Here is a 19,186-nt window from a genome sequence, read left to right on the forward strand (position 1 = left end):
TGACATGATCCTCTTTGGCTCCACTCTCCCTGATTACTATGAACAGGTCATCATTGCAATTTCCAAGGCCAAAAACACTGCATTGATGGGACCTGATAACATGTTTAATAAATAGCATGAAACATGACCTCTTTGGTCCACTTGAACCACTTTTCAACTGGAGCCTACAATCAGGTTTTGTGCTCAAAGAGTGGAAGACAGCTACAGTCATTCCTGTGCACAAAGGAGGCCCAACCATAGATCTGGGTAACTGCAGGCCCATAAGTCTTACCAACCTTATAGGTGAGCCCATGTACAATCATCATGAACATGTTAAATGAGGACATTGGGAACTTACAAATGCTGGACCTATCACAGTTCAGCTTTGTTAAAGGAAGGTTATGCCTATTAAATCTGGTGGACTTTTTTCAGAGAATCAGCAAAGCATTGGATGAAGGAAAGACTGTGCACCCAGCTTACTTCAACCTGGCCAAGGCTTTTGATACAATACCTCACTCAGGCATTACAGACAAGCATATTAATTTAGGTATAAACCCTTTTATCACCCAGTGGATAGCCAGCTTGGTCACTGATAGGACCCAGGAGGTCAGAATAGGTGAGGCCACCTCCACCAAAGGACCAGTTACTAGCGGAGTCCCCCAGAGCTCAGTACTGAGCCCACTCCTTTTTGGCATCTATTTCTCTGAAATGGAAGCAAATGCTGAAGGTTTATTGCTGACTAAGTTTGCAGTTGATAGCAATCTGGGGATTAACATTGATTCCCCTGCAGAAACTAGCATTCTTCAAAAAGGTCTATCTTTGTCTAACAAATTGCCCCAAGCCATGGTCTTAAACTCATTGCTAAGAAATGCATAATTGTACCCTTTGGGACATCAACCATCCAGGCTATTTACCATATTGATAATACACCACTAAGAGTCTACCCTGTGGTCAGGGATCTGGATATGCATGTAGACAATAGCCTTATCTTCGACCACCACATGGCCACAATGGTGAGGAAATCCTTTTATGTTGCACAACTTATAAGTAAGGGCATGGCATCTAGGTCCAAAGAAGTCATTATCTCACTGTGCTCTGCCCTTATCAGACCAATCACAGAGTACAATGCCCCCTTTGGTATGTACCTGACTAGGCATATGCAGCAATCAGAGTGACTTCAGAGGCTCCTTAAAAAAAGAATACAAGACATAACAGTTCTGTCTTATGTAGAGTGCCTTAAAGCCCTTTCTCTCTAGTCAGTCTCCTATTGATTGCTGAGGAGTGATCTATGCCTAGCTTACAAGGGATCCACAAACCTCAGACTTATGAATTTTCTACATATATATAAGTCAAAGAGTACCAGAAATACAAGGTCTGGGGGCATGAATTTTGTCTGTGACTTAAACAAAACATGCTGGAGAGACAGATATGTGTCCCAGAGAATGCCCCTCCTATAGACCAGGCTTCTGAGTTGGTCTATTACCCAGTTTAATGACATCCTAGACCAATGAATGGGGAATAGGAAATTTACTCCAGGCCTGGCACCCATGTTCCTTATGGACTGAGACTGCTTATAAATGGCTGTCCCTCGATGTCGTATTTGGATACAGGACATCATTATTCTTTTGGGAAAACTTGGCTAGAAAGTTGTCCCCACCCAGGGTCATACAGTCCGTGAATCTATGAATGGATTTGTTCATTAGTGGCTGTAGCCTGCTGAATAAGATCTCTTTGGTCTGTTATACAGTAATTCATTATAAAATTGTTAATTTATTTTTGCAGAGCAGACTAAAGATGATCATTAAAATGCCTTTATTTCAGAAGCTTTCATTCCTGCTTTTTATTCTGTTAACACTCAAAAGTAAAAAATAAATCCATAGGTAAAGTTGCTAATATTTATTTATTTTGCTTTTACTAACCGCATTATACTGTCCAATGATGTGGTGACTTAATTTTGCCTTTCAGTACTGCTAAACAACTTCTCTGTAGACATACATCTGTCCCGTCCAAAAACAAAATCACTCTGTTTTCTGTCTGTCTCCATCCCAGGCATCCTTGAGCACTAAAGTTACTTGTATATGCCAAAGCCTCTGGCAGTAGAGTCTTGCTGCATAAAAAAAAAAAAAACGTCTCTGTGAGGGGAGACAGTTTTAGACTATTTATTAATGTCAGAGGCACAGATATTTGCCACAGTAGCTACAAGTTTGTTATATATATTAGTTATTCTTTTCGATTCTAAACTTGGTAGATACTTTAGCTGTAACACAACCTGCCAAGTAAATAAAATGCAAGAATCACAGTAGGGTTGGATAAATTACACCAGAGTTTTAAGGGACTGTGAAAGGTTATTCTTTAAACGGAAAATTGTAACCAAGGTTTAGTTTTACTTTTAATAGGTAGATTAGACCATTCAGTGCTAGACATTTAAGGGTCAGACAATATTTTGTTGAGGTATATCTTTGATATGACAGAATAAAACATGGCAATGTTTTAATTAGTCTATTTTTGTTTTATTACAGCTGGGTAAGTCCGTGGTGGCAAAGGTGGCAATCAAAGCTGGCACTGTTTTGACTCGATATGCTGATAGTGAAAGTGGCAGACCCCAAAGGTATATTCCCAGAATATATGTTTGAACTGGTGGGAAAAACTGTCTCAACTAACATTGGTGAAGATGAAACTATCTCAGAGGATACTGTAAAAAACTTTAGGAAAAGATCACAGCTAAAACTCAAGGGAACTTTCCAATGGATGCATTTTAATATATTGTAATGGAAAACCTTTGCAGGTTGAATTTTTGATTACCTTTTCGGAATATTGCACTAAGTACAGCTTGGATGACAGTCTTTCTGGTGCTTGATTCGCTCACCAAATTTTTCAAATATTTACACACAAATCGGTGGTTGTCTATTGAAGGGAGTACTCGTCCAGGTGTGCATTTTTGTCATACCAGTCAATGCTTACAAGTATCGTAGAGTATACTGAGAAATGTTTGGTGCTGGCTCATGTTACTGAAATTATTGTAAGCTGTATGAAGCAGATGTTAATATTTAGTATTTATGATTAAAGATTAAATTAAAGCCAAGTTATCTTTCTATAAAATGCAGTTTCATAAGATGCATACAGCTGTTTATAATTCTTTACTAAACCTTTCATTTTTTTTTTTTTGTAGGCTTGTCGTTACGACTAGTTCCGATATATGATAACTGAACTTATGCGTGGTTTACTATTTGCTGAAAAAGTATGTTAAGTGAAAATGCAGGGTTTTCATTTATGTCCATAAGTTACTTTTTAACAAAGTGGAACAAATGAACCCATTCAGCTGAATCAATGATCACCAAGATTTGAAACACTACAAAAATACGTACAAGTAAAAGATGATCATAAACTCAAATGTATGGCCAAATGGAACAACTACATCCCATCCCCACAAGAGAAAAACATGTACTTGAATCATCATCAAACGGGGTGGGATCACAATCAACAACACCAGAAGTATACCCCTCACTGGTGAGATCAGATCATAAACTAATCTCACTGGAGGTCCTCATCCCGCCCCCATCTAAGATAAAAAAGACCACAGTGAAGAACTTCTCAAAAGCCGACTTCACATTTCTAAAGACTAGTGTGATCTCTTTTAAGGCCCCGCGTCCAGTCTGGTGGACCCCAGCCATAAACAAGCTCTACAACACAAAGGAGGAAAAACTACTAAGAGATAGAGCAAATCCTTGAAAGGTAAGACACCTTTGATCATTATAAGAAAAAAACTAAGAGCTCTCATAAAATCATCCAAGGCAATTTGAGGAAGAAAAAAAAATCAAAGACAAAGACAAAAATCATTCCTTCTTTAATGGCTATGTTAAAACCTGGGGGGAAAACCCCCAGATATCCCCAGAATTAGTTCAAAATGATGCAGTGCAAACTCCTCCCCCAAAAGAGAGATATCTATACCAGAGGATTGTAGCCCCCAAAAACATCTCTAGCGCTCAGGTGAACCAGATGGGCTCCCCGCTGTGTGTGCTCCACTTAACTCAATGAGGAATTAAACCCGGAGCTAGGACAGCTGTTTAATCTTAGCCTCACATCAGAGCATGGGCTCAAGGAGTGGCGCAGGCACACTGTGGTCCACTTTCACAAAGGCGGTGCCTCCACCGACCCTCCCATCAGCTTGACAAGCCTGATCTGCAAAGCTGGTGAGGTGATAATGGAACTCATAAATAAAGACATAGGGGAACTTCAGAGACTTTGATCAAACCCAGTTTGGCTTTGTCAAAGGCAGATCTGTCCATACAGCCTACTTGACCTGGGCAAGGCTCACACACAATACCCTCAGGTAGGTATCAAAAAAACTCATCAGCTTAAATGTAAACCCATACATCACAAGATGGTTGCAAACTGGCTAAGTGACAGAACCCACAGGGTCAGAGTTGCTGGAGCATGGAACTCAAAGCTCCCTGTCACAAGTGGTGTCCCAGTCTCAGTCCCTGGGCCCACCCACTTTGTTTGCATCTACTTCAGAAGTACAAGCAAACACAGGGAGGTTATGGGCTGACAAGTTTGCAGATGACTGCAAACTGGGCCATAGTCGAGAACACATCTGACACAGATATCCTTCAGAAGGGTCTCACAGAAACGGATAACTGGTGCCAGAGCCATGGCCTAAAGTTAAACGCCAAGAAATGCATAGTCATACCGGGAAAAACAAGGTTAACCTAGCTACCATATAGGTGGCAATCCACTGAGCACAGAAGAGGTTATCAGAGGTTGACAGTAACAAAGTAGTTAGAAGACCCTCTACATTGCCCACATGATCATGAAGGGATTCACATCTAGATCAAGGGAGGTCATCGTCCCCCTGTACTCATCACTCATCAGACCAATGATTGAGTACAATGCCCCATCGGAATGTATCTGACCCGACACCTGCAGCAGCTGGAAAGGCCCCAAAGTTCCTCACCAAAAGGATAAAGGGTCTCAAAAATATGTCTTATGCTGCCTGACTGAAAGAACTCGGTGACCTGTGCCTGACATATAAGGCCATGTCCAACCCAGAATTGATGAACATGCTTCACCTCAAAAATCTAGATCCCTCAGAACAGACTTAAACCTTGACACGGTTATTAATAGGACATGCTGGAGGGACAGATTCATCACCCAGAGACTCCCTATGCTGTGGAACAAAATCCTGCATGTGAGGCAGAGCACCTCGCTGGCCTTGTTCAAGAGAAATCTTGACAAATGGATGGGAGATGTCACTGCTTGACAGAGGCACAGCAAAATAATGGGCATAGTTTCCTTCAAACTAAAGGGGTGGCGAAAGCCACAAAACTCTGAGCTAGGCTTATAAATGCCCTTGGGCAGATAGCCTAGTATGAACCTATGAACCTATGAACCTATGAATGTTAGACCCAGGTTCACAGAGTCTTGTTCTGGAGGCTCCTTCACTGACAAGACAACAGTTTTCTCACCTTCACCTATTCCTTCTAGTGGGGCATGACTTAACATCTGCCCCTGCTCTTCCCATCAGGCCTTTATTCATTCCCTCTTGTGCATTTTAATACGGTACTTATGTTACGCAAGGAAAACTCTAGCCACCACCTCCTATCCTAATGAAACAATACTCAAAGAAAGAAACTTGCCTCCTGCTACAATAAAATAGCAACATTTGCCCCCAAACTCCCTCATAAGACCCACCATTATCATAGCTTAAAGCAATTAAACTGGCTTGAACTACACAACTACCTAACATACTCACAGCTAACTACAGTACACAAACTCATTCATCATCCAGAAAAATGACCTGCACTACATAACTTATTACTGACCTATTGTTCAGCAAGGGGCCTCAGCTCTAGTAACAAATTATTGTTACAAATAAGTCAAATAATGTTGCAGGAGACTCGCTCTACTCCCAGTATGTTGCTAAACTCTGGAATTGCATCTCCACACAAATAAAACTCTCTGGCAAACTCAGTAGTTTTAAAACACTGCTTAAGCAACATCTTAACCAGTCCTGGTCCTAAATATGCTCATCACAAGGTTTAGACTTCATGTTCACTATACAGTACTATCCAAATATTCTCCTTAAACATAATATTCTCAACCTGTTATTCAAATGACAAAACAATTTTTACACATAACTGCTGCCTGTACAATCCACTAAGTTGCACACGGGCTTTCTCTTTAGTAACTTCCACCTCTATAAAATCTTGGAATATATAAATGTAACTAATGTTTGTGTATAAATGTAAATAGAAATGTAACTACTCTGTGTTTAATTGAAACTTAGTATAATGCAATTTAAGCAAATGGAGCTTTTCTCCCAGGCCTCCACTTAAAATGGGTATTACCCAGTTAGAATTTCCTGGTAAACACAGACAAATAAATAAGTTATGAAGTCCGACTCTGCTTAACAAGCCATCATTTTCAATCCAGCAGTGCCTCCTTCATGACAAGCCGACTCTCCAATGGCTAAACCACAATTTACTCTCTCTCTCTCTCTCTCTCTCTCACTCCTTTGAGGTTTTCTATCCATCAACCACTGGTCAAGCCTCCCTCCTTCTGCTCCAGGAGTAAAGCTAGTGCATTTCTAAAGGCTTGCAGACCCTACTGTTTATAACTACACAAAATTAAAAAGGCCCTCAAAGAACCTCTGAATAAATATAGTTAGCTGCCTCAGGAATATGGCTGTATTAATGTGGATATTGGTGAAGTAGAAGCTTTCATTCCTTCAGCTCAAGATGACCTTAATTTCAAGGTACTTTTAAAACTGATGCAAGACAGGGGGATGACTCATTGATGTAATACGGTCTTTGCAAAGGATATCCCAAAAGTATGCAGAGCAATCTTCCTGTGTAGTGACACCAACTGTGGATTCCTTTCAGGATATTGTCTAATAGGCTCTTTTGGGCTTGTTTTCCTTTGTGGATATGGGAACAACCTCTTGAGCCATTTTAGCTCACATGCTGAACTGATATACTGTGGACAACAAGCTGTAGTGTCTGATTTATCTGGCTTCTTACATCAATTTGAATTTTTCCTCAACCCTTCTGCACTTTTGCTGTTGTCATTTTAAAAAACAGTATCTTTGGCTTTCGCTCATTATGGTAGTCTGATAACAAAAGCCCCTTCCTCCATCTTTGATTGCTATTGTCAGTTGTGTAAGCTAACTTAGTACTTTTCCCACCCATTGTTTTACATAGCTCCATAATACTGACAGCCCACTTGACAAATAAGAACTGCTCTTGAGTTAACCTCCTTCACTACAAATTGTCATTTTCATAGAGCTGCCATCTGCTTAGCATCCTTGTTACACTCTGACAGGGTCCTGAATAAATTCTGCACCATCCTTGGCAAATAAAAGATTTATCTTACTGCTTTGCACTTAGTTTAACTGCTTTATCATTTTCAAGTACTCTGATATTGTAGTATTTGCTGACTGCTGACAACTGCACTTTTGAGAAGCTTTGCTGATAGTGTTACTACATAATTTGCTTCTTTGTATTTTTGTTGGTACTTAATTGTTGAATTCCTGCAATTTTGGCCCTGCTAAAGGGATTCTACACAGCTTCCTTATTGTAAGTGCCTGTATAAATTTGGCATGTCTTGGCTGATTCCTACAGAGCTTAGCAACACTTAGTCTCCTTGCCTGTGCTTTTGAAGTGATTTCTTTGCATCACATGTGATCAAGGCACAATCTAATTTCTTGCATTTAAAAATCGCACTTTGAGAAACTTGTTTAGTGATTGACTTCTTGTTTTATTTGTGCATTTATCTGTATTTAAGGCTGAAATTACTGCATTGCTCAAACTGTCTTGCTATTGGTCTGACTTGAGATTGCCTTGTCTAGCTAGTTTGTTAAAGTTGTTTTGTGGTGGCATACACTCTCAAGCAATCCTTTTTGTCCTGGGATATTCATCTAGTGGCAGTGGGTAGGGACGTGTTCTGCCCGAGGTAGAAAACACAGAAGTTTACCTATAAAACCAGTACTGGGACTGTAACCTGCAATTTACTGATGCATCACATGCACAACTCTCATCCTCTTAGAACACGATATCTGGAGGTTTTCCACGGACTTGCTCTACTATCAGATGGAACACTAAGCCTATCCTCAGAGGTACCAACATATCTCTCACCCACTAGCCATTCCTAAGTGCAACCTCTTTTCCTGACCATATAAATTTGCCTAACATTATGAGTGGGCAATTTCCTACAGTTTCCCCAGACAGCTTGGTTGACATGGATATTCGGAGGCAGTGTAGCAACTGCCTCATGTTCACCGACAACCCTCTATTCCTAGTCCACATAAACTCAACATGTGAGATATGCAGCTGTATTAAGAACCTTGAATCCTTGCTCTCTCACACACTAGTTAGTATATATGACAATGAGTGGGTTGTTGGCATGCACACCTCACCCCCTACTAGCATCAGAGTGATATACAAAATAACAAACTAACAAATGCATTAGTGAAACATGTATCTGAAGCTGGTATGAGTCACAGCTTTAAGTTCTTGGTACTACAGAAATTAAATGAAAGTTTAAGGGAAGGGGATTTGAGCAATGAGACTGAACTTGCTGAGTTAAAATGGATTGTCAACTTTAAAGCATATGTGCCACCTGGTTTGAATAGAGCTGCTGCTTTAAAGCCTCTCCTAAAGAAAAGAGGCTTAGTACACTGATATATGTTAACACCTAACATTTTTAATTGTTTTTAATTACTTGGAAGCTTTTTGTATTTAAAGGCCTATTTTCTGATACTGTTTGTTAAGGTCTGAAGAAGCGAGCAACCGTGAAAGCGCTTAACCTGTTTTTATTTGTTTTTATCTGTTTTTTGGAATTAAAGTGTTCTTACTCTCAGCATTGGGCATCTTTTCATTTGCTGAACTTTGTTTTTGGATATCCTAGATTCCACTACGTTCTCTTGCTGCAGTTGTTGTTTTTTGTTCGCCAGTGGAATCATGGCTGAGAGTATTAATTTGGATTTGAGATGTGCATCTGGACTGAATAAGTCGCTGTATAAGGAGAAAACAGTGGATGTTAATACTAAAGGTACTGTAGGGATAGCTGTCCATGCTAATCCCCTGATTGGTGTGTCTTTTAGTGATGAGGATGTTGCACCTAATAATGTTGACTATAATGAAGCATAAGCTTTGAAAAAGGCTTTGAGAGTACGAGATAAGCTTTTTAAGCATAAGCATCTGCTCTGGCAGCGCTTTCATTTTGAAGCAGCTATATTCCATCAGATAGTCCCTAGAGGGCTACGAGTACTAAAATTCCATCTTATGGTGATAGTTTGCCTGAATTGCTTAAAAGGTGGCAAACTCTTAACTTGCAACTAAGTCTGGATTATATGGCACTACTTAATGACTATTTTCACCCTGAAGAGGATACCTTATCACAAGAAATCAATGATATGACTTCCCCTCTGATGAGCACGTTTAAAGGAGAGGAGTTTGAGAAGCTACTGAATGACTTATTACTTAATGTCTCTCTTTATGAGAGAAAATTAGAGAAAGAAGAGTCTAAGAAGCTCCGCAGAGATTTTGTGGACTTTTGTAATAGAAATGTGTTCTTCTGGTCGAGGTATACTTAGCCGAATGCCCCTACAGGAAGTACGTCATTGCTAGATCAATGTACCGCAACTGTGACACCCAGAGCCATTAATGGAGTAGCTGTTGATGCACAACAAGCTGTAAACTGTGTTAATGCTCAGAATCTTGTTGTGGGAAAAGGTGATGTCAGCCTTCACCAAAAAACGCCTGTGACTAAACATGTAAGTACGGAAAGGTCGCAAGTGGATTTAAAGGCAATGAATGAACCTTTGGATGTATCTGGAACTTTTACAGCCATCGAACGCACTGCTCATTCTGACTGTACCTCTATAGGTGGTCATTCACCTAATAGAACTGTAAGTACTGACGCTTTGCCTGCTGTGGCTAACGATAGTACTGTACATAAAGCTCACTCAGATCAGGACAAACCTGATGAGTTTTCATCTGTTAATGTATCTTTAGCCTCTGTAAGTGAAGGAACAGGTATAGGCTTGTCTGTTGCTACTAGTTTACAAGCTGTTAGCAGTTCAGATGTAATTCCTTTATCTGCATTTGATGTAAGTGACGGTGTTCATGTACATCTATCTAATGATTCTGTAGTAAGTGACGGTACTGATGTACATCTATCTAATGATTCTGTAGTAAGTGACGGAACTGATGTGCATCTATCTAATGATTCTGTAGTAAGTGACGGTACTGATGTACATCTATCTAATGCTTCTGTAGTAAGTGACGGTACTGATGTACATCTATCTAATGCTTCTGTAGTAAGTGACGGTACTGATGTACATCTATCTAATGATTCTGTAGTAAGTGACGGTACTGATGTACATCTATCTAATGATTCTGTAGTAAGTGACGGTACTGATGTACATCTATCTAATGATTCTGTAGTAAGTGACGGTACTGATGTGCATCTATCTAATGATTCTGTAGTAAGTGACGGTACTGATGTACATCTATCTAATGATTCTGTAGTAAGTGACGGTACTGATGTGCATCTATCTAATGATTCTGTATTATGTGATTCAGGCTGTGCTCTAGATGTGGTTAATATGAAAAGTTTAGACTTTGTAGTTAGACTTAAAATCACTAGTATTTTTATGGACAAGGGCTCTGTCCCTAATAAGAATACTAACTCGAAGTCTGCATTTTTTTGGAAAAAGCACTACCTATCAAGGCAGAACAAACATATAGGGAGGTCAATGAGTCACAGAAGGAGAGGCAGGATGCAATCAGACCCTCCAACTTACACCAAAGCCCCCATGACATGCAGTCAGAAGTGAATAATTTGGTTATTAACTTGTCATCTAGTGAGCTCACAATAGAACAGCTAGCTGTGTTGAACAAAGGTCTTTCTTTTATACCTGCCACGAAAATGGACCTTGTGGAGATGATTTTTGATTTTAAAGTGTTTGCCAGGAATATTATGTTGAAGACTATCTTTTCAGGTAGTGCTACTGGAGTCTGCAGCACTTTTAAGGAACCTAGCACATTCACACTAGTTAACTGTGCAGCTATGGAGTCTTTTGTTAAGTTATGTGAGGATGACTTAAGAAGGTCCTTTAGTGATAAAAATAATAAAAGTTTTTTTAATTTAACACCTAATGAGCATGAGGCACTGAATCAATTGGTTAGAGCAGAGCATCTAGTTATTAGACCAGCGGACAAAGGAGGTGGAGTTGTAGTGTTGGATAAGTCTGTCTATCTGGACAAAATGCATGATATGTTGTATGACAATACAGTGTATGTGTTATTGCAGAAATGTCAAGTTAATGGTATAATTAACAGGCTGAATTTCTTTTTGTATGACTTACTAATGGCAGTGCAGATAGACTATTCTCTCTATAGTTATTTTTATGTACAGCACCTCACTTTACCATAGATCTATGGATTGCCGAAAGTGCACAAAGACACCAAGGATCCTCCCTATCACCCCATAGTTTCAGGAAGGGGATGGCTCACTGAGCCACTGTCGATATATGTTGACAAACAACTGAGAGGCCTATTGGACAAAGTTGATACAGTTTTGAGAGATAGTAAACAGTTTCTAGAGCATTTATACAACTGAGCTAGGGGTAGATCTAGTAATGACATCAAAAGAATGTTGTTTGTTACTCTAGATGTGAAATCACTGTTTACTGTGATACCCATTGAGGATGGGATTGAGCGGGTTAGGCAATTCTTGATTAAAGAAGGTGGCTTTTCTAACTCTAAGGTTAGCATGATCTTTGCCATGCTAGACCTGATCTTAGAGAATCATTTATTTCTTTTTGAGTCAGAATACTTTCTACAAGTTGTAGGGGTAGCAAATGGGCACAGCATGTGCCAACATGTATGCAAACTTAGTTTTAGCCAGTTGGGAGCTACAATGTGTTTTCAGCAAAGATCTATATAAAACACATGTTATGTTTTATAAGATATTTGTGGATGACATCTTTTTTGTCTGGGATGGTACTATGGATAAGTTCAAGCCTTTGTGGACATGTTAGAGACTTCAACTAATTATTTGTCTTTTTCTCTGCATTACTCTGTTAACATTATTGATTTTTTAGACATTACTGTGAGCAAAGATATGTTAGGTAACATGTCCACTGAAATGTACAGGAAACCATGCAGGAAAAATAACATCTTACATCATTCTAGTATGCATCCATCCCACGTTACTAGGAACGTGGATAAAAATCAGGTTCTTAGGTGCATGAGCTTGCATACTAATGCTGACTCTTTAGAGCAAGCTTTAAGGGTGCTAAAGGCAGATCTATTGAACAGGGGCCATAAGGGCAGTGAGATAAATAAGGAAATTAGAGAACTGAATACATCGGCTAGTGTTAAAGTTAACCCTACTTCTCTGATAGCTCCTCAAGTATAGTGAGGGACACAGAGGCTAACAACACCAAGGGTGTAAATAGGGTCTGTTTGACCTATTCAGCAGAGGTTAATAAAGTGTGTGAACTCATAAAGAAAAATTGGTCCATCTTGATGACTGATCCCTCTATTAGTGAACATATAGAACCAGTTCCTAAGTTTTGCTTTAAAAATACCAAGAACTTAAAACAGCGACTCTGTTATAAGCACACTGAACCATATAGACACCTCACCTTCCAGCATAAGGACACTCATGCATGCAAGTCCTGCAAGGCATGCAGTTATATATGGTCTACACACTTGATTATGCATCCATCAAGCATGGAACCCATGCATCTGTCCTTTTGTGCAGACTATTGTATGAAAAATCTGGTCTATATGGCTAAGTGCAATGTATGTGATTCATATTATATAGGGAAGACAAATCGTATGTTTAAGGACAGGATTCTGCAGCATCAGAGTGCTATACAAAACAATAAACTAACAAATGCATTAGTGAAACATGTATCTGAAGGTGGTATGAGTCACAGCTTTAAGTTCTTGGTACTACAGAAATTAAATGAAAGTTTAAGGGAAGGGGATTTGAGCAATGAGACTGAACTTGCTGAGTTAAAATGGATTGTCAACTTTAAAGCATATGTGCCACCTGATTTGAATAGAGCTGCTGCTTTAGCCTCCCCTAAAGAAGAGAGGCTTAGTTCACTGATAAGTGCTAACACCCAACAATTGTAATTGTTTTTAATGAATTGATATCTTTTTGTATTTAAAGGCCTATTTTCTCATACTGTTTGTTAAGGTCTGAAGAAGCAGGCAATTGTGCAAGTGCTTACCTGTTTTTATTTGTTTTTATCTGTTTTTTGGAATTAAAGTGTTCTTATTCTCAACATTGGGCATCTTTTCATTTGCTGGGATGCAGTATTTAGTTAATTGAATTTCAGAATTTGTTGGGGTTTGATCTTTGAGCTATAGGAGGGTTAAAGTAGCATTTTTTTTATCTCTAATAGTGTGTTTCTTTGTCAGATTTCTGAGTTCATTGTACTTTTGTAAGTTGGTGGGAAGCTTAGTTTTTACCCATATTTCCACATCCTGTCTCTAGATTTCATTAGGGTGTGAGTAGCATTAGTTAGCCATATAGATATTTTTGACTTTATACAGACTGTACGAGGGGGTGCGCGGCTATTGAGAATGAACTGCTTCATTGAGGGGGGGGGGTTGGGTTTAGATTAGTCCAATTTACTCTAGAGAGAATGGCTTTGAAGGTCTCAGGGCTGAAATTAGTTGTTTTGTGACAGGTTATGTATCTGTGTGGCCTGGTAAAGTGGGGAGTGAATCTAAGAGTTTTTACTGGGGCATGGTTGCTTAGGGAGTTAGATAGGGTTTCAGAGCTATGGTATTTGCAGGGATCAGAAACTACTATCCAGTCTAAGAGGGGTGCCTGAATTGTTCATATGGGATGATTCAGATATAAGTTGTGTAAACCCATGTAGGTTGATAGATGAGGTAGCAGTAGGAGAGCAGAGGGTTAACCAGTTGATATTCACATCCTCGAGGAGAATGGTTTCATTTGAAATATGTTGTGAGAGCTATGAGAGAATATTTTCCATTACAGGAATGTTGTCCCCTGGAGGAATATAAATGGCTACAACAGTGACAGTAGTGAAGTTACTAAGTTTAAAGTTAGCTGTCAGAAGTTCAGTGGGAGGAAAGGATGGGATAGTTTTGGTAAATCTAGAAAGAGTGAGTTGGTTGGAGTAGAGCAAGCAACTCCACCAACTTTTTTCTTTTGGAGATCAAGGCGAATGATATTATAGTCAGGCGGTAATATTTGTTTGTCAAGGTGTTGAAACTTCAGTCAGGTTTCTGTAATATAGATTATATCTGGAGCATGGTAGGCAACCCAGGCATGGAATTCATTTACTTTGTTTAGTACACTTCTAATATTCATTGAGTAGAATGAGATATGTTTTTTAGTGTGTGTAGGGTCTGCTACTATAGGAGTAGTAGCATTATTGGTAGGGGAATGAAGACTGGGACCTGGATTAGGATAAATGTCACCTGATAGGTGTAGGGCATGAGACCAAAAGAAAAAATGTTGTTTGTATAGGGGATAGTAGAGGTATTTAGTTTTAGGATATCAAAGGCAGATGAAAGTTTCAGACTTACACAGCCTATACTCATATCTGTTGATTTGGACAAAGACTCTTGAAGTACATCCTGCCAAAAATCTGGAATCTTATTATCATTAAAATTACACACCAAATTTCATAACTCTTCTTACTTCCACTAGGACTGGGGGATACAATGCACTCAGAAATACAATTAAAACATGAGAATGATAAAATGGCACAAACCAACTAAAAAACAAGACTTTGGAAAGGACTAAACAGACAAGCAGTTTACTGGGAGCATCTTAGCTAAGCAGTAACGTTCAGTTCTACTTGGACCTTAGACCAAGGCATTTAAAGTAAAAGTAAGTTTAGAGTAAGCACAAAGGCATAGTATACAGAGTATTATGAGTCCAGTGTTGCATAGCTTATTGCAATATTCAATCAAAATCACAAATTACCTGCAGATATAGTCATTTATTTCTAGAGTCTTACCTGAGAAAGAATGACTAATAAAAAGCTCAGTTATCACCACCACATAACAGGCAACTGACCACATGGCTGTGAGACACTGAACACTACAAACAGTAACTACAGTAAACTGGGCTCATGAAGAGGGATGGGTTAGTGATGTGATAGTCCAAGTTTTCCCTCTTTTGAAGAGACATTTAGAAACTGCTTTTATTTAGTCTTAGTCATAATTTGCTATGCTTCGGTGCTTTGAAGATTAGAACTTCCTACCAGGGTTTCTTATGTAAATGCATTCTCCTGGAAAGGAAAAAATCCCTTCACGTTCAGTTTCTGCAGTGCTACTGCAACCTCTGAAAATTGTTAATCCATTTTTAAAGTAGGTCACCAAGACTGCTGATAGAGCCTTTAACTAACTAGAGCATCAGTGGACTTGAGTTCCTATCCACTTGCCAAACTCAATAGTTTCCTCTTTTTACCTTTGGCTGACTTTAGGATTACCTTAGGGCAGAAACTGCAGTCCCTCTGATGGCAGCTGCCAGGCTGTTAGTGCAAAAATCAAGGACAAAGCCCAAATCAACAAGGGACAAAGCCCAAATTAACAAGGGACAATGGCCAAAAAAGGGGGACTGGTGCTTTTAAACTGGTATTATGTTCTTATAAAGTTGCTGGAGTAACAGGTTTTATATTAGCACACATTTTCTGAAGGATGTGAAGTCTGAAACTCAAATGTCTGTCATTATCTAGGAAATGCAATGCATGATTTACAGAAAACCATAAATTCTAAGTGGAACATTACAAAAATATGAGGTAAAATCAGGGACATTATGCTAGAGGACTGGCATATTGGCATAGGAAGAAAGGATAAAGGGTCAAATTGGAAACGGTCCTAAAATGGGTGAAGTACATGTTCAGGGCCTTGTGCATTATTTATCCTCATTGGACACTGGAAATGACCTCCTTACTTGAACTATAATAAACAGGATGCCAAGCAGACTATAGGTGGTACATATAATACTCAATCTTGATTAACACATGTTAAGCACAGTGAAGCTTTTACATCTGTAAAATGTATGCAATAACCGTAACAGAACCATTTCAGCCCAGTGGAAAGTAATACAATAGCCATCATAGCCACATTCCAAGAAAAAGCAGAGTGGTGGCAATTTTATTTATGTGGCAAATCTAAGCCGTGGTGGTGTAGCGGTTGCATTGTCGCCTCAGACCAAGAAGTTCTCCTGTTCAATTCTCAGCTGGAGTGCTTTCTGTGTGGAGTCTGCATGTCCTCCCCATGTTCGAAAAACATGCGTGAATGGGCGTGCCTTTGTTGAAGGTTGGATGTCAGGCTGGCACCTCGGTACCATAAAAATCAACTGTCAATCATTAGTAGACCAGAGTTCTGCTGTGGTGACCTGTAACTAGGAAAAGCCAAAAGAAAAACAAACTGCCATCTGTAACTTGTGATGGAAAGGAAAAGTGTGACAAAAACTCAAAGTATACAAAGAGGGGAAACACCCCTACACACAGGTAAGCAAAAGTGATGGAAAACAGAAAGTTAACTTTTGCATGTATGCTAATATTTTAAGATTTGTGGCCTCTTAACAGATATAAAAATATCATGTAATACATTTCTATGTCAGTGGACTAAGAAATGAATGCAATCTGGTTTGCAATTCAAACGATAAAAGTGTCAGTGACTCTGTCTTGGTTCTACATTATGACCTCCAACCTAATGTCTAAGTCTTGTAAAACTAGTAATGTTTGTAAATGAATAAATATGTAATAAAAATTATGTTACAAATGTTCAGATTGGATGCATGAGATGTTCTGTTGATGATTAAAAAAAAAAAAAAAAAGACTACATGCATAACTGGATAGAGTGCTGCTATGTTTGGTCAAAGAGGTGTTCAGCCAGTATAAGTAGAATGCCTATCATTAACAAAAATAAATAGATAAATAAATAAATAAATAAAAGTGAACTCTGTACTCAGAATGTACCCATAACTTGCATGTTCTAGAAAAATAGTATAATCTTGTTTTGCAAAGTGTGTATTTATCTGTATTTAATCAAGACTCTATAGATCAATTTGTAAGTGGAGCTTTTCTCCTGTGTCTCCTCTGAAAATGTATCCTTCCTGACCCAGTAGGACTTTCCCAGTAAACAAATGTCAAATAAATAAATAGATAAATATTCAAATGCAGCTCTATACCTATGTAATTAGGACAACATAATCTTTTAAAACGTTTACAAAATCCTTATATTTTATTACCTATATGTCAATGCTAGAAGTCTCAGTTTCTCTTCTATTGAACATTCTCTCTGTGCTCTCTGGTATTCACACAATTCATATAGCTTCTGCCCTGTCAGCACATTGGCTGCTGCCTGTTACTCAGTAAACACAAAAAAGTACCATAAAATTGTAGCTGCCCCCCCACCCTGTCTTACAGTCTGTAAGATTGTAATTTAAAGGTACCACTTGCCATTTCACTGCAGCCTGTTATTTAACTAGTAAATTCAGTATATTCTGCAAAATATTGGACAGTTGAGAAGTATGCCTGTAACTCTGGAAGTTACAGCCTGCTATTTCTTGTTGTCTACAACAGACAGTTCTACAGAGCTGCAACAACTGGTATTGTCCTGGATGAATACTCTGCTGACACGGCTTCATCTTACTCCATTTGCTGAGGATATCAAAAAGTTCTTTCTGAATTTGCCCTTTAAATGGCTTTTGATGTTTAGTTTGAAAACTGATTTTCTCAAATTCAGGCCCCGATTCATTTCAGCTGCAGGTACAGCTGTAAGACTGCACCCTTCACAGTTGTCATTTTCTTGAATGTATAAGATACGGCAGAGGAATGAGAGGTGCCAGAATCAACAGCCCCAGATGCAGCACGAATTCCAGTGAAATCGATAATCTTCTGCCAGTTACCAGCAAGGATAATAAACCAAAGGACAGCATCCTCAGCCATGCCTTTTCACTTTCAGCTAATAACAAATTTGATGACCAAACCAAGCATGTTCTGCTAGGAGTGGCAGAGAGCAGAGTATTCATCACATAAAGTTCTCTTCCTCTTTGCCATTCCTATCTCTTCCCTTGCTATATGTTCTCTGCCTTCATCCAAAAACGTAGCAAGATAGAAGGAGCTGATGCTCAAAGTAGGAAGTACTCTATCATTATTCCAGAATGTTTTTAGTTCCCCAAAAATGGCATAAGATGCATGTCCAGTCCTGGACTTAAATGGCTCAAACATTATCACCCAAACATGACTTTTTCTTCTTTCAGTGGCCATCCTTTAGCTGATTTTTCCCCTGCTAGCCAGTGGAATCTGGATGTGCTGTTTAGATCTTCAGAACACTTACCTGCCCCTTAGGATTAGGGAATGGTCAAGAAGATTCCTTTGTTTTCAAGTAGAAGATAGACATTATAATCTGGAAGTATTACAAAGTTGCTTTGCAAGCACTAAACCTCTCACGAAGGCTATATGAGAGGCTAAATCCCCCAGCCAATGGTCTATGTCTAAGATCATCCAGCAAGCCAGTAAGGTGTAACACATAAAAACCAAATTTTCTTGTCTCTGGAGACTCAATAGTGAGACACACGGATGTCTCACTCACCAGGTTGGACAAGGAGAAAGTCACGGTCAGCTGTCTGTCTGTTGCCAGGATTCATCAAATCATGCATGCACTCAGGTCTCTCACCAACAAGTACCGTTATGACTCTGTCATAGTTCGTGTTGGTGTGAATGACCTGAGATATACCTCACTGGACTATATGAAGACAGACATGGTTGAGCTCTCTGAGTATGTGTCCCAAGCAGGTATGTCCCTACCTTTGATCAGCATACTACCCTCACTTAGATCGATGCCACAGTATAAACAAAAAATGATTGATTTCAATAATTGGCTCAGTTTTTGATATCATTCAAAGGCGATCCAGTTCTTGTCATCCTGAGAAGCCATGGTCAAAAAATCTTGCTGCTTTGCCAGAGGCGGTTTGCACCTGGTACCTCTAGGCTTTTGGATTCTAACAAAGGCTTTTGCCTCTGCCATAGTGCCTTTTTTAGACAAAGTCTTGAAAACAAAATTACTGAAGTGAAATTAACCAATCAGAACAAAATAAGGGTCATGCTGCTAAATGCTAGGAGCTTAAATTAAACACTGTACTCCCTGGAAACACTTCTATGATTAGAAGATGTACATGTCTGTACAGTCAC

This window comes from Protopterus annectens, chromosome 2.part0, assembly GCF_019279795.1.
Source record: "Protopterus annectens isolate FY-2018-M chromosome 2.part0, PAN1.0, whole genome shotgun sequence".
Classification (NCBI taxonomy): domain Eukaryota; kingdom Metazoa; phylum Chordata; order Ceratodontiformes; family Protopteridae; genus Protopterus; species Protopterus annectens.